We start from the raw sequence: 17,648 nt of genomic DNA, 5'->3' as shown, positions 1-17,648 counted from the left end.
TTCTAAACATAACCAAAGACACTGTTTGAATCGATAACCCAAAATTGTATACTCATTTATTTGTAAAAACTAACACATTTACAGAAGCTCAACGATGTCACACTAAATAAAATAAAAGGCAAAATAAATCAGTAGAGCTATGGTGTTAGAACTCCATTCCTGGGTTCTGGCTAGTCGAAAAGCGGATGTCCGCCAGTGGCTGAAGCAAACACAGGTAGCTGGTTGTAAGGGTTCACAGTCCTCCTCTGTCTCTGAGACGGACACAGTGAAGCCGTCCTGCCCAGAATCACCGAAGGAACAGCGAGAGAAACTAAACAAGCAGAAGGCATCCAAGAATAAAGACCTTGCGGTGGCACCCATCCCACTGCCCCCTACAAGCACTGCATCTGAGGATGAGGTGGATATTCTGGCATCTGCTGAGGACAGAGACCCTCAGACGCGATGGATGTCGCTCACACAGGTACTCAATCGGTGACAGCAGGTGAACCAGCAGCGTAATCTGCCTCCTTAATCCCTTCACGCATTTTTCGGCTGCGGGCAACGGCGGTCTCCAGTGGAATTGCATTGGTTTTTTCTACCGTCTTTCTGAGATCCTAGAACTTGTCAGCCTTCACCCTTTCTTCTGAATTGTTCTCCAGGAAACTTGGTTTGCGAACCCCAATCCTCCATGGCTATTGGGGTTACTATAAGAATCGAGCAGCTTGAGAGTGTATCTGGTGGAGTCTGCATGGAAGTCGTCCACTCTATTTACAGCGAGTGTGTGCCACTAAAACACCTTCAGAGGCTTTTGCTGTTAAGGTGTGAAAATCACAGGCCGGTACAGTCAGTAGTATCTATCTTCCACCAGATGGTGATGTCCCACAGCATGTATTGGCTGCACTGATAGCCCAACTGCCGCCACCTTTTCTGTTACTGGGCGACTTTAACGCCCATAACCCTTTGTGGGGTGGATTGGTCGCAACAGGCAAAGGGACTGTCGTTGGCACAGTTCGACCTTTATCCTTAACTTTCCCAACAATTGGTGGTGCCTCCACACATTTCAGTGTGATGCATGGCACGTACTCAGCCATCGACTTTTCGGTCTGCAGCGCTGTCCCTTCTACACTCTGTCCAATGGAGTGTGCATGACGACTTGTGAGGTAGTGAACACTTTCCGATCTTTCTGTCACTGCCTCGGCATCACTCACCTCGGCACCCCCCCCCCCCCCCCAGATGGGCTTTGAATAATGCTGAATGTGACTTCTTCGCCTCCATTGTTATTATTGAGCATCTTTGTCATGATACCATTGATGTGGTGATTCACACCATATCCACCGGCATCGATTCTGCAGCGAAATCTGCATTTTGCTGCTCTTGTGGGTCCCGTCAGCATAGGACTGTGCCTTGGTGATGACCAGAGATCGCTGACACAATGCGCGGTTGCAGGTGGTCTCTCCAACGTCATAATCAGTACCCGTGACTGGAACACCTCATTGCCTTATTAGGCCACTCTATGCCTGAGCCCGATGTCTTATTCGCTAATGGAAGTGGGAGTGCTGGGAAGGTATGTCTCCACCAGGCCGGTTAACAGCCACAATCAATGCTGAAACAACTCTCGGTGAACTGCCAGTGACGCCTCCTAGACCGTATCTGGATTGAGGGCGAGTTAGTCACAATGGCGGGAAAGCATCGTCCTCCCCATGTTGAAGCCAGGCTAGAACCCACTGGAGGTGGATAGCTATAGCCTCATTAACGTTCTGTGCAAGTTACTAAAACGCATGGATAGCTGGAGGTTGAGTTGGCTACTTCAGTCTCGGGGCCTCCTGGCTACGTCCCAGGGAGGGTTTCATAAGGGCCGCTCGGCCACTGATAATCTGGTCTCCCTGGAGTCTGCCATCTGTTCAGCATTTGCATGCCCTTAGCATCTGGTTGCCATCTTTTCGCCATGTTATGCGCAAGGCGAAAGACACGTCAGAAATCATATCCTCGGCACAATTCGCTTCATTTCTTCATTGTACAAGTTGGTCCCTCCTGTAGTTCCTCCCGAATGCAGCAGAAAAGGGTGCTTCAGGGCTCTGACTTCAGTGTCCGCCTCTTAGTTGCTACCAGTGGACTAGCTGCAGCTATGGGAACGTCCGCATCGGCTTCTTTGTATGCTGACGACTTTTGCCTCTACTGTAGCTGTACTGGCACTGTGGTTACTTAACGGCAGCTGCAGGACGCTATCCGTAAGGTGCAGTCTTGGGCCGTATCGTGCGGCTTCCAGTTTTCGGCCGCCAAGACTTGTTATGCACTTCTGCCGGCATCACACTGTTCACTCTGAGCCACGGCTTTATATTAACGGCGAACGTCTTGCTATGGTGGAGATGCACCGGGTTTTGAGATGGCTTTTTGATACCCAGTTGACTTGGCTCCCTCACATTCGGCAGCTTAAAGAAGTGCGCTGGCGCCATCTGTAGGCTCTTCATTGCTTGAGTCACACCAGCTGGGGTGCTGGTCGGTCTAGCCTTCTACGACTGTATCAGGCATGTATTCAGTCCTATCACGATTATGGGAGCCTGGCTTACGGTTCAGCAGCGCCTTCTGCGTTGCGGTTGTTAGATCCTGCACTGAAGTATGGGGTCAAAGTCGCCACTGGAGCTTTCCGCACAAGCCTTGGAAACAGCATTCTTTTGGAGGCTGGTGTCCCTCCATTGCGGATCCGGCACCGACGACTAATGGCCGCTTACGCTGCACATGTTCGTAGCATGCCCGGACATCCAAATTAACGTCTCCTTTTCCCCAACCCGGTCGCCCATCTTCCAGAACGTCGGCCCCGCGTACAGTGTGTACGATCGCTGTTCGCGTCTGGGGTCTTGTCTCTGGGCTTGAGTTTATCTCTCTCCCATCTCCCTTCCAGGCTCATATCCGTTTACCCCCGTGGTATTTTCCTCGCCAATGCCTTTGGCACAGGGCCTGAAGGACTCAGTCCCTCCCGAGGCCCTCCGCCATCGCTTTATTCCCATTATTGCGGCTTCTCACGGCTCTGACGTGGTCTATACCGTCGGTTCGATGATTGCTGGTCGAGTTGATTATGCTCTTACTCTAGGGGTCATTCTGAACAACACTCATTGCCGGCTGGCTACAGTCTTTTCACTACGGAGCTAGTGGTCATCTGCCGCGCCCTAGAGTATATATGCTCCTGCTCAGTTTAGTCCTTCGTTATCTGTAGTGTCCCCCTGAGTGGTTTATGAGGTATCGCCTGGTGATGGGTATCCAGGAGTCTATCCATACTCACGCCCGTGTCTGCCTCTCCGTGTTCATGTCGGCATCGTGGGTAATGAACATTTTGACACGCTGGCCAAAAAGGCTATCAGCGCACTGGTCCTGGAGACTGGTGTTCCGGAGTGTGATCTCCAGTTGGTGTTGCGACGGAAAGTCCTTGGTACCTGACGTGATGAATGGTGTACACTGCCCTCACCCAACAAACTTCGGGTTATCAAGAAGGCTACAGAGGGACGGCGCTCCTTGCGAACCTGCCGTAAAGTCTCTGTTCTCTGTGGGCTTTGCATTGGCCACACCTGACTGACGCACCGTCATATCTTGCACAGCGAGGACCCACCTGTCCGTTGCTGTGGTTCAGCATTGATTGTGGTCCACATTTTGTTGGACTGTCCGCTTTTAACTGCGCCTAGGTCACAAGTTCGCGCTGAATGATATGCTCCCTGCTCTTTTTACAGCTGACGCTACAATGGCACGTTTAGTTAAGTTTTTTTTTTTTCCCCGCCGGAGCTTCATCGCTAGATCTAAGGGTTTGTGTCTTATTTGTGTTGAGTCTGGCCTTTGGCCTACAGTTTTAGATTGGGGTTCTTAGTGTGTCTCTTGGTGGTTGGCTTTTGCATTTTCGTTTGCATGGTCGGCCCACCACTGTAACACTGTTATTTAATTGCTTTTTCCTGGTCTTTGTTTGTGTCTTTGTTTGTGTCTTTGTTTGTGTCTTTCTTGTTCTTTGTAGTTCTTTGTAGTCCTTTGTCGTCGGCGTTGCTTGTTTTTGTTCCTCGTGGGTGTTCCATGATCGTAGAATAAGGGACCGATGGCCTTTGTAGTCTGGTCCCTTCCCCCCCTACAACCAACCAACCAAATTAGTTTCACGTTTCATACGTTTCACGTTTTCTCATTCGATCTATGTTTTAGTGCATGTTCTTCGCCCCCTGTGCGTTCTACACCCTAGTGCTTCTAGGCTGGATGTTTTCATGTGTCGCAGAGTCGTTGGCTTATCCTTCTTATCCTCGTGGTCGGCCGGTCACGGTCATCAGCTCTCTTGTGTTCATCGCTCTTACCTGTTTCTTGGGTCTGTTAGGTTTTCTTGTCCAGTTTTGTCTATTTTAGTGCTTGTTACACTTCAGTCGTTCGTCTGGTTTTTCCTTTCTTTCAGCTTTGTTGTGTGTGTCTCGTTTGTTTTCCACCCCTGTGGAATTAATTTAACCGTAACGATGGACCGATGACGTGGCAGTTTGGTCCCTCCCTCCACTCCCCCTCCCCTTTATCTTTTAAACAAACCAACCTATTAACTGTTTTACGTGACCATAGCCTTTCGAACACTGTAATGAGCTTTGTTTGTTTCTTCTGTTTGTGTCCTGTCGCGTTATGATTTGTTGTGAGGACATAGCGAACCCACAATCAATAAAAGCAGGGAAGAGGAATAACAACTCTCTTTGATCTGATATTGATAACCGGTCGCAGTTATTTGTTTTAATCTACGGTTCTGTGAGATCAGAAATGTTGTCTGTTTGTGGTTTGTCGTCGTCCCCACTTGACGCTGAAATCTGTTGGGCAGTTTTGTTGGTTTGCCGATTGTGCATGCTACATTTATTAGATCACCTCACTAGTGAGGATGTACTAAATAGAATTGGGGAGAAGAGGAATTTGTGGCACAACTTTCATAGAAGAAGGGATCGTTTAGTAAGACACACGCTGAGGCATCAAGCGATCACTAATTTAGTACTGGAGGGAAGCATGGAGGGTAAAATTTGTTGAGGGAGACTAGGAGATGAATGCACTAAGCAGATTCAGTATAGAGGTTGCAGTAGGTGGACTGAAGCGTCCCTCAGGCTGTGGCCTAACTATCACTCCTGGAAGAAAGGATAATGCAGAGACATGCCTATGCAAGTTTCTCAGGAGAGCTTCTGTGAAGTTTGGAAGGTAGGAGACGAGGTACTGGCGGAATTAAAGCTGTGAGGACGGGGCGTGTGTCGTGCTTGGGTAGCTCAGATGGTAGAGCACTTGCCCTCGAAAGGCAAAGATCCCGGGTTCGAGTTTCGGTCCGGCATACAGTTTTAATGTGGCAGGAAGTTTCACATGCAGTAGGTACTTAAAGATAAAGAATCTTTCACAGGGTAGTATCATGGAGAGGTGCCTCAAACCAGTATCTAAACTGAAAACAACAGCAGCAACATTTATTGGCGTATGGGCATCAATATGTTTCGGCGTCTTCATCTGTGGGAATGTCGGAATGGCTTACTTTAAATCTGGGTCACGTGGTATCTAACGTGCCTGAGTCATTCGTCAGTGTGTTCGTTTTGTTTGTCTTAGTTGTGGGTGCATCAAGCGCTGTTGGATTCAGAGTCCCACGGTGAATAAATTTCACGGGCTTGATGTAACCATCGCACTTCGCTGTGTCGTATGAACGGCATTACATAGAATAGGTTGGACAGTTTGAAGGACTTACCAACGCAGTTGTGTGTTGTAATTGTCGTAGTTAATGTCTGTTGCATTTCCCTTGTCGGTCAGTCTCTTGGTTTGGACTTCCCATGTCTATTCTTAGTAGTTCGTCTTCAAGTTATTGGAAATGTTGTCCAGTACAGTGTCTCTCTCTCTCTTAGTTTTGACGCTTCCAGTGGCATCTGTCCTACTAGTAGTAGTTCGTCTGCGAATTCGGAATACGAAAATATACAGCGTCCATGTTTCCAAATTTTGTTCTTTACTGGGTTTTTTCTTAAGGGCATCTGGCCATCCTCCGAGAGAAATCGTCACAAAACCTCATGAGAATTCGAGAAAATCGTGAAATACAATTCTATAGGGACTTCAGATGAGATTGAAATATTTCTGTTTGAAGAATTAGGTCTTGCCGTCCCAAACTTAATACAGGAAGATAATGATGTGATTTCTATCCATTGGCGTAACGCATTTTTGTTTAATCGTTATTGGGTAGAGGGAATGGTGAGATTGCATTCCTTACTATAGTTAACAATAACTTTCACGTTTGTGGTTTTGGGTACACAGCCCATTACATTCAGACTTGATCGGATGACCCATTTTTGAATGTACCTCCTGCTTGACTATTTATAACAATGAAGTTAAATACTTTCCGTGTTTCATTTATTTCTAACTCATATTTGCTGCGAAAATTGTAATACTACTGATGTTAGGCTAATAATGTTACAACAAGTGTCTGCTGATATAAACATGAACAACGATTACAAGTCAACCACATATGCAATGGTAGTTTGACGTGTGAGATGCACAAGAAAAGATAAAGGTGCACTTACCCTGTCTACAGCATTTTTATTGGAAGAGTTATTGAGAAAAATGGTAGAAAGTGAATACGGCGAGTAATTAATCGGATGTGGATGAAGAACAACACTGCTGCTTCGCAGCTTCCTGTACTTCATAAACGAAGTTGATGGATATTTTCACTCACTCTGAGCAATTAGCCACAATTTCGGAAATGGAGTTAAAGTCAGAAAAAAAACGAAGTGATTGACTTTCAATTGCTATCGTGTACTATCACGGGACTGGCTACGACGTACGACAACGAATTACCAAGAGGAACGTACTACGGATGAGTTGCACACGCTGTAAGTTCACGCCAGTTCAACAAATTATTACTGAAACGCAAAATAGATACAAAATGGAAGCTACAGTGATTAAATCCTTGCACTTCGAAATGTGTATCAACGAAAAGGGAACTTTAGTAGCTATACATAACGAATTTTACATTCCGTCTATTTACGAAAAGCATAGCACACAAAACTACGCAAATCGACCCTCATTTCAAGCAAAGAAATAACGACTACACTGTATTTCAGTATCTTTGTCTCTCCTAATCAGTAATATCGTTGGATGTAACTTACAAAGTCGCTGAGTCCGTGTTAAAGTCGTTTTATGAAAGTCGAGCGGTGCACACTGCACAAATTAGGAGCTACAGAATTCGGATGCACTTTCCACTGCTCCGTATCTTACCTGAAACCGTGTGCAACATATCACTTACCTTTCCGTACTCGTGCCACGGCACGTAGTACGGCTTCCTCTTCGCCTCGGGCACAGCGACAGGAACACTTCCGACGCGCTCCGACATCTTGAAGTGAATGAGGGGACGCGTTTCCGCGGAAATGACCTTAGCAATCGTCAACTGACACTCATTGTTGCGTGTGTCGTGTCATTTGCAAAATCGATGTTATTCTTTTTGGAGGATTAAAGTCGAGCCGTCAAACGTACTGCATGCCCAAGAATAGCGCCTGTAATCAATTCAGAGTGTTAAACTGAAGTGGAGATTCTGCAACGTGACATTCGGAACCCGCCTACTGCCACGCAGGAAGTATTTGACTCTTTTTACACTGTTCGTCTCAGTTGTTTATGGGAATAACTAACCAGACTCGTTAGCAAAATGTGAGCTCCGTCGTTAATTCACATCTAACTATAATATGTGTGTCGAAAACTGAATTTAACTTTGCCTTAAATAGGGTCGAACTAAAATTGTTACCACAAGCTGAGAAATTATTAGTTATCTTCTAGCCGATGCGTTAAACAGCGTGAGGTATTTAATAGAACCGTGTATGTAAATTTATTTCTATTCGATCCTTACATGTAATGAAGATAGTTTCAGGATAATTGAAGGTGTTCATAGAAAAACTTAATTTTTTTTTGTTGTGGTAACCACATGTTTCACCTCACTTCTTTGATGTTTTCCCTTCGAGAATGCTGTATGGACATCATCACCTAGAAAGAGACGTCACGGCTTAGGAATAGTTTGAGGTAAAGCCATGAAACTTAGTTTTTAAAATGATTTTCACTCAAAACAGTATGTGACCAGAAAGAGGTGGTAAATAAATTTTATATATAATGCAAGTTCTGATTAAAAAGTAACAATTCCATTTTTCCTTTCACTTGCGAAACGTACCGTACTCTAGAATTTGTACTAATCATTCTACAAACGACGACTTAGAAGTGAAGATAGTTTTAAGTACAGTTATTTGTGGTGTCACCGCCAGACACCACACTTGCTAGGTGGTAGCCTTTAAATCGGCTGCGGTCCATTAGTATACGCCGAACCCGCGTGTCGCCACTGTCAGTGATAGGAGACCGAGCGCCACCACACGGCAGGTCTAGAGACGTCCTGGAACTCGCCCCAGTTGTACAGCCGACTTTGCTAGGAAAGGTTCACTGAGAATTACGCTCTCATTTGCCGAGACGATGGTTAGCATAGCCTTCAGCTATGTCAATTGCTACGACCTAGCAAGGCGCCATTTATCCTTTGGTCTTGTTACTGTACATGCTTCATTAGATACATAGCAATGTTCACCAATTGTGGATTAAAGTTAAGTATTCCAGCAGCTACGTACTTTTCTTTATAGCGTGCATTTCGGCTTCCTCAAACAACACGGTGTTGGCACTTCTGCCTACACTTCACTATTCCCGTTAGAATTTTCAATTCGGAAATATTAAGCTGAATGGTTGTAATGCACAACAGAACGGTTAAGGCAGGCTGTATTGTTGATGTTAACACAGGTTTTTTGACTATACATACGCAAAGCACTGCTGTTGCCAGGCAAAACACCAACTGCAAAATTTTCGTAACAAATTTTGGAGTCGCCCTGCGGCAGGAGAAGTGGAAATTCGAATGAAACGATAACTTTTTTATGATTGTGTGTTTAAAAACTTTTACGCGTGAAGTGCGACATTAGAGTATCTGCAAGTGTCGAGTTATGGAAAATTGTCTTGTTTAAGTAGTAACCTTCCCACAAGTTTCGTACCTGATTAGAAACCAGAAAAGTGTTGGTAAGTGTACACCGCCGCTCCTTGTTGATACGACACACTTGAATTACAGGTGAACTATAGCTATGATAACATTGTCGGCCAGTCACTCACTTTGTTACTGAATGCGCAACCTGTGCATTTGTCCACATGATTAGCGGTACTACCAAGATATGTCTTACATTCTACCAATTCACGTCTTTCACGTATTAGTGTTTTGTGTTGTTATCTTCGCCAGTTACCCAATTAACTGAATCACTATACTCTGTAAGGACAATTCTATGACAAAAAATAAAAATAAAACAAGAAAATAAGAATGACCATGAGGCACAGCGCTTCATAACGCCCCCATATTAAGTAAGAAACGGCAGCGGGCAGCAGCTTTCAACAGAGAGTCATGGTCATCGTTACGTTTGGGGTTGAAAGGCATCAGCTTCTTATGGACTATGTTTCGAAATTATGTTTTAATTAGCAGATAATTTCAAATCTGTGGTTTTTACGCTTATTACGAATGTCATTAATTATTGCTAATTTGTTTAATAATTTGAGACCACTCAGTCCGCAAGATCCGGGCAGTCATAGAGGGTGTGATGATTGGTAGTTGGGAGCTCCAACGTTATGCGCGTTATGGGGCCCCGTACGAATTAGCTGACAATATGGGAAAGAAAACCAAAGCGCACGACGTGTTCATACCGGGTGGTGTCATTCCAGGTGTGGAAATTGTCCTCCCGGATGCCATGAAGAGCACAGGGTGCAGCCAACTGCAGGTGGTTGCTCGCGTCCGTACCAATGATGTGTGTCACTTTTGATCAGAAGAGATTCTCTTTGGTTTCGAGCGGCTAACAGAAGTGGTATTGAAACTTCCTGGCAGATTAAAACTGTGTGCTCGACCGAGACTCGAACTCGGGACCTTTGCCTTTCGCGGGCAAGTGCTCTACCAACTGAGCTACCGAAGCACGACTCACGCCCGGTACTCACAGCTTTACTTCTGCCAGTACCTCGTCTCCTACCTTCCAAACTTAACAGAAGCTCTCCTGCGAACCTTGCACAGTTTTAATCTGCCAGGAAGTTTCATATCAGCGCACACTCCGCTGCAGAGTGAAAATCTCATTGTAGAAGTGGTATTGCTTGCAAGTTGAAAGCGGCGCTGACCATTTGCAGCATAGTCGACAGGACCGATTGCGGACCTGTGGCACAGAGCCGAATGGAGGGCCTAAATCAGAGGCTCGGACTGTTCTGCTACAAGGTAGGCAGCAGATTCCTCGACTTGCACTAAAGGTTGGTTGAGTTTCGGGTTCCGCTTAATAGGTCAGATATCCACTATATAGTAAACGGTTGTGAAAACACACTTGAACTCTTAGCAACAAATAATTCTGAGTTAATAACGAGCATCAAACCCGATACAGGTATTAGTGAACACAAAGTTGCCGTAGCAAGATTGAATATTGTAATCCCCTAATTATCCAAAAATAAGCGAAAAATATACATACTCAAAAAAGCAGATAATAATTCACTTGACGTCTTCCTGACAGACAATCTCCATTTATTTCAAATTAATAATGTAAGTGTAGACCAGATGTGGCTTGAATTCAAAGAAATAGTATCGGTGGCAATTGAGAGATTTATATCAGATAAATTAACAAACGACGTAGCTGAATAACGGGTTAGAGCACTGCTGCAGAAACAACGAAACAAACATGCCAAATTTAAACAGACGCAAAATCCCCAAGATTGGCGATCTTTTACAGAAGCTCGAAATTTTGCGCGATCTTCAATGCGAGATACTTATAACAGTTTCCACAAAGAAACTCTGTATTTTATGCCAGATTTCGAGACAAAGAGATTCTGGTCGTATGTGAAGTATGTTAGCGGCAAGAAACAATCAATGCCTTATTTGCGCAATAGCAATGGAGATGCTATTGGAGACAGAGCTGCGAATGCAGAGTTACTACACACAGCCTTCAGAAATGCCTTCACAAAAGAAGACGAAGTAAATATTCCAAAATTCGAATCGAGAACAGCTGCCAACATGAGTAACGTGGAAGTCAATATCCTCGGAGTAGTGAAACAACTTAAATCACTTAATAAAAGCAAGTTCTCTGGTCCAGACTGTTAAGTATGGAGCTAACGCATCAGCATACTCCGAAAGGGAACTAATTGGTATACAATAATTCACTCGACGAAAGATCAGTACCCAAAGTCTGGAAAGCTCAGGTCACAGCAATATTTAATAAAGGTAGTAGTAGTAATCCAGTAAATTACAGGCCTATGCCGTTGACGTCGATACGGAGCAGGATTTTGGAACATATAGTGTGTTCAAACCTTATGAATTACCTCGAAGAAAACTGTCTATTGGCACACAGCTAACGTGTGTTTTACAGTAATGATATGTCTAAACCCAACTACCTCTTCATGTGAATAAAGTGCTGAGTGCTATTGACAAGGTATTTCAGATCTATTTGATATTCCTGGTTTTTCGGGATGCTTTTGACACTGTGCCACACAAGCGGCTCGTAGTAAAATTGCGTGCATACAGAATACCGTCTGTTATGTGACTGGATTTGTGATTTACTGCCAGAGAGGCCACAGCAGCCAGCCCCGTATTAGGGACAGTGATGTATTCATCTGTAGAATCAATTCAAACTTCAACCAAGAGTATGGGTTCGTATAACCTAATTTTATGGAATTTCTCTAGTTTCATTACCACAGATTTCTGACGTAATGAGAAGTACGTTGGAAAATTATTATTTCATTGTATTTTGGTTGTGTGAGTACTTTGGAGAGACAGCGAGTAAATGGAGGACATACGTAAAGTATGTTTTGCTAAAGGGTTTTACTAAAAGTATGTAAATACATGAAAGAGAAAGATGCTGCGCAATAGGGCAATTTTTGACGTATGTCCGAGTGAGCTCGAATTTGTAAAAGGCAGCCAGAAATGGTATGGAGTATTAAATTTATTAGTAATTTGTTTTGTGGAAAGGAATCGCATTTTGTTTTCACTAAATTTTATTTAGTTTTGGAATTACGACATCTCTAGTCTAAATTACTTGTGCTAATCTGACTGGCTGACATTAGAAATACGGTGATTATAGATGTGCTGGGGATGGTCTGATTGGCTGCTTAACATAATAGCCGAAAGGAGTTCAGCATTTCCGGCGCGTTTGAGTAGGATGGTAGAGGCGCTGTCTATACGTTTGCTGATGAAATGATTGTGAAATCCTATTATCGGACACGCACCGCAGTTCTCACCAGTATTATCATTGCAAAGTGCACTGTGTGCTTGAGCAGTTACATAGTTGGGAATTCACTCTGAGCCTTACTTAATTGTATGAGGCCAGGTTGCGTGTTCATTGGTATAGTGAGGACATAAATCGGCTGACTGCTGATTCGTTGCTAAAGTCAAGATTGTAGGCGGGTTAGGTGACTCACCAGGTCAGGAGGACACAGCAGGTGATGCGAGACTGTCATGGAAGAATTTGTTGGAAGTTTAAGTGGAAGCTATTCGTATGCTACACGTAATTGACGGTTTTTTGTTGGGGACTGTGGTGAGCTTGCAGCCCTGTTCGGTTTTAGAAGACGAAAGTACTGTTACTGGTGACAGGAAGTCGACTTCGACAAAGAAACTAATAATTGTGAATAATATCCAGAGATCCTCGTAACAGACGTAACAGAGAAAGTCTTTCTGGAACTATTTATAGATAATTTTTTCACATCGTACATTGTATTATGCATTTTAGGATTGCCGAATGGTCCAGCGGAGCCGGGATAGATTGTTGGGGTGTCAGTAGATTTTTCTAGCAATGCCTGAAGAGGTTGAGTTTTTGTGCGCTCATTTATAATTTCAACTAGTTAATGTCAGGTTCCAAAGAGGTGGAGGCGATTTCTTTTTAAATTTATTTCTAAATGGGGTTCTGTGTAGAGAAATGTTTGGAGGACACTCGTGGCAAATGTTTGGTAAGCACCCTGCAGTAGTGTTTGTTTCTGTTGAATAAACCCGTTGTTACTTGTTGGAACGAAAGGAAGTTCATATTGTAAAATTAGAGTATAGATCAATACTTGCACATATCTTGCCCATAAACTAAACCAGTTAAAGAATTAAGTCTCAGTAAGACAAAGCACTGACGAAACGTACGATATAAAAGGAGGAGGAAGAATTGTTATAAATAATCTGGAAGCTTCTTTCTATAAAAACATTGAAGACAGAATTTTTATTTTCCTCAAAGACAGACAAATAAGTTACATTTGAAAGTGGAATCATATTGTTGTTGTTGTTGTGGTATTCAGTCCTGAGACTGGTTTGATGCAGCTCTCCATGCTACTCTATCCTGTGCAAGCTTGTTCATCTCCCAGTAACTACTGCAACCTACATCCTTCTGAATCTGCTTGGTGTATTCATCTCTTGGTCTCCCTCTACGATTTTTACCCTCCTCGCTGCCCTGTAGCACTAAATTTGTGTTTCCTTGATGCCGCAGAACATGTCCTACCAACCGATCCCTTCTTCTAGTCAAGCTGTGCCACAAACTTCTCTTCTCCCCAATCCTATTCAATACCTCCTCATTAGTTATGTAATCTACCCATCAGCATCAGCATTCAACATTCTTCTGTAGCACCACATTACGAAAGCTTCTATTCTCTTCTTGTCTAAACTATTTATTGTCTACGTTTCACTTCCATACATGGCTTCACTCCATACAAATACTTTCAGAAACGACTTCCTGACACTTAAGTCTATACTCGATGTTAAAAAATTTCTCTTCTTCAGAAACGCTTTCCTTACCATTGCCAGTCTACATTTTGCATCCTCTCAACTTCGACCATCATCAGTTATTTTGTTCCCCAAATAGCAAAACTCCGTTACTACTGTGTCTCATTTCCTAATCTAATTCTCAGCATCATCCGACTTAATTCGACTACATTCCATTATCCTCGTTTTGCTTTTGTTGATGTTCATCTTATATGCTCCTTTCAAGACACTATCCATTCCGTTCAACTGCTCTTCCAAGTCCTTTTCTTTCTCTGACAGAATTACAATGTCATCGGCGAACCTCCAAGTTTTTGTTTCTTCTCCATGGATTTTAATACCTACTCCGAATTTTTCTTTTGTTTCCTTCATTGCTTGCTCAATATACAGATTGAATAACATCGGGGAGAGGCTACAACCCTGTCTCACCCACTTCCCAACCACTGCTTCCCTTTCACGCCCCTCAACTCTTATAACTGCTATTTGGTTTCTATACAAGTTGTAAATAGCCTTTCGCTCCCTGTATTTTACCCCTGCCACCTTCAAAATTTGAAAGAGAGTATTCCAGTCAACATTGTCAAAAGCTTTCTCTAAGTCTACAAATGCTAGAAACGTAGGTTTGCCTTTCCTTAATCTAGCTTCTAAGATAAGTTGTAGGGTCAGTATTGCCTCACGTGTTCCAATATTTCTACGGAATCGAAACTGATCTTCCCATAGGTCAGCTTCTACTAGTTTTTCCATTCATCTGTAAAGAATTCGCGTTAGTATTTTGCAGCCGTGACTTATTAAACTGATAGTTCGGTAATTTTCTCGTCTGTCAACACCTGCTTTCTTTGGGATCGGAATTATTATATTCTTCATGAAGTCTGAGGGTATTTCGCCTGTCCCATACATATAGCTCACCAGATGGTAGAGTTTTGTCAGGACTGGCTCTCCGTAGGCCGTCAGTAGTTCTAATGGAATGTTGTCTACTCCTGGGACCTTGTTTCGACTCAGGTCTTTCAGTGAGCTGTCAAACTCTTCACGCAGTATCATATTTCCCATTTCATCTTCATCTACATCCTCTTCCATTTCCATAGTATTGTCCTCAAGTACATCACCCTTGTATAGACCCTCTATATACTCCTTCCATCTTTCTGCTTTCCCTTCTTTGCTTAGGACTGGGTTTCCATCTGAGCACTTAATATTCATACAAGTGGTTTTCTTTTCTCCAAAGGTCTCTTTAACTTTCCTGCAGGCAGTATATCTTGCCCCTAGTGAGATAACTCTCTACATCCTTACATTTGTCCTCTAACCACACCTCTTAGCCATTTTGCACTTCCTGTCGATCTCATTTGTGAGACATTTGTATTCCTTTTTGCTTCCTTCATTTACTGCATTTTTATATTTTTTCCTTTCATCAGTTAAATTCAATATTTCTTCTGTTACCCAAGGATTTGTACTAGCCCTCGTCTTTTTAACTACTTGATCCTCTGCTGACTTCACTACTTCATCCCTCAAAGCTACCCATTCTTCTTCTACTGCATTTCTTTCCCCCATTCCTGCCATTTGCTCCCTTACGCTCTCCCTGAAACTCCGTACAACCTCTGGTTTAATCAGTTTATCCAGGTCCCATCTCCTGAAATTCCCACCTTTCTGCAGTTTCTTCAGTTTTAATCTACAGTTCATAACCAATAGATTGTGGTCAGAGTCCACATCTGCCCCTGGAAATGTCTTACAATTTAAAACCTTGTTCCTAAATCTGTCTTACCATTATATAATGTACCTGAAACCTGTCAGTATCTCCAGTCTTCTTCCATGTATACAACCTTCTTTTGTGATTCTTGAACTAAGTGTTACCCATGATTAAGTTATGCTCTGTGCAAAATTCAAACAGGCGGCTTCCTCTTACATTTCTTATCCCTAATCCATGTTCAACAGTAGGAAACGGAAGAGGAGGAAACGTAGTAGGTGAATTCCAGTCACCCATGACTATTAAATTTTCGTCTCCCTTCACTACCTGAATAATTTCTTTTATCCTATCATACATTTCTTCAATTTCTTCATCATCTGCAGAGCTAGTTGGCATATAAACTTGTACTACTGTAGTAGCCGTGGGCTTTGTGTCTATCTTGGCCACAATAATGCGGTCACTATGCTGTTTGTAGTAGCCTACCCGCACTCCTATTTTTTTATTCATTATTAAACCTACTCCTGCATTACCCCTATTTGATTTCGTATTTATAACCCTGTATTCACCTGACCAAAAGTCTTGTTCCTCCTGCCACCGAACTTCACCAATTCCCACTATATCTAACTTTAATATATCCATTTCCCTTTTTAAATTTTCTAACCTCTCTGCTCGATTAAGGGATCTGACATTCCACGCTCTGATCCATAGAACGCCAGTTTTCTTGGGTAGTCCCCGCCCGGAGACAAGAATGGGGGACTATTTTACCTCCGGAATATTTTACCCAAGAGGACGCCATCATCATTAACCGTACAGTAAAGCTGCATGCCCTCGGGAAAAATTACGGCTGTAGTTTCCCCTTGCTTTCAACCGTTCGCAGTACCAGCACAGTGAGGCTGTTTTGGTTAGTGTTAAAAGGCCAGATCAGTCAATCATCTAGACTGTTGCCCCTGCAACTACTGAAAAGGCTGCTTCCCCTCTTTAGGAACCATGCGTTTGTCTGGCCTCTCAACAGATACCCCTCCCCCTGCGGGTTCGGGGGTAAGAATAGGCCCGCGGTATTCCTGCCTGTCGTAAGAGGCGACTAAAAGGAGTCTCAAATGTTTTGGCCTTAATGTGATGGTCCCCCTTGGGGTTTGACCTCCATTTTTCAAAATTCTACAGAAGTACGAGCCTTTTGGGGAAGGACACCTTACATGGTGTACCACTGGTCCTAAGTGCACTAAGACCTTGGCACTCAGCATTGCACCGGCGTTGTCACCATACCCATTATTCCTCAAATTGGGCCTAAACGCCTGATGGGTTGTCCAAGTTACGCCCATAGTGCATCTCCATCTGCACCAGCGATCATGATGGACTTTCCATGGCACCAGAAATCCAGCACGGTAGCCAGCCCGTTGTGGTGGGGTCGTCATGTACCCTCTAGGTTGTAGCCCCCTGACAAGACAGGGATCGTACTGCCGATACCTGAGCTGCACCCTCCCCACGTTGGCCAAGGAGTAGATGCCCGTCTCCTTGGGGCATCAGGACTCCCGGCAATGGTCATCCTGCCAGGTGGCCCTTGCTGCGGCTGGGTGGCGCCCGTGGGGAGAGCCCCTGGTCGAAGTGGGTGGTATCGGGGCGGACGTTTCGCGCATGAAACATCAACACGTATCAGGTCGCTCTGCGGCCGAGTCTTCCAAAAGAAAAGGTACCGTTTCTAGTTCTGGTTCTCCTGCCCTTTCCCCATTGGCCACTCCATGGGAGGAGGGACAGGCCCGCCGGCTTGGGGCGAAGTACTTCCCCCGCTATTTGGTCTGTTCTCGAACAGATGGGGGGACGTTCGCCACCTCCAAGCTCATGTTCTTTGTTCAGCACATCGAGGACGTCTTCAGGGAAATCGAGGCTCTCAGCAAGATGCGATCAGGGTCCGTTCTTATCAAGACCACCTCTGCCACACAATCGGCGGCACTCCAGGCGTGCGACCGCCTAGGGGACATCCCTGTCTCCATTGTCCCACATCTGGCACTAAATAGGACGCAGGGGGTTATTTTTCATTGTGACCTCCTGCTACAATCTGATGAGGAGCTCAGGGCCAACCTGGAGCGCCGCGGCGTGCATTTCGTCCGGCGAGTCCAGCGCGGCCCCAAAGACCGTCGCATCGACACCGGGGCCTTTATCCTCGCCTTCGAGGGGGACGTTCTCCCAGAGAAGGTAAAGGTGATGTGCTACCGGTGCGACGTGCGACCTTACGTCCCGCCTCCTATG

Source organism: Schistocerca serialis, chromosome 6 (assembly GCF_023864345.2).
Source record: "Schistocerca serialis cubense isolate TAMUIC-IGC-003099 chromosome 6, iqSchSeri2.2, whole genome shotgun sequence".
In the NCBI taxonomy this organism is placed as follows: Eukaryota; Metazoa; Arthropoda; class Insecta; order Orthoptera; family Acrididae; genus Schistocerca; species Schistocerca serialis.
Note: the sequence above shows the minus strand (reverse complement) of the source record.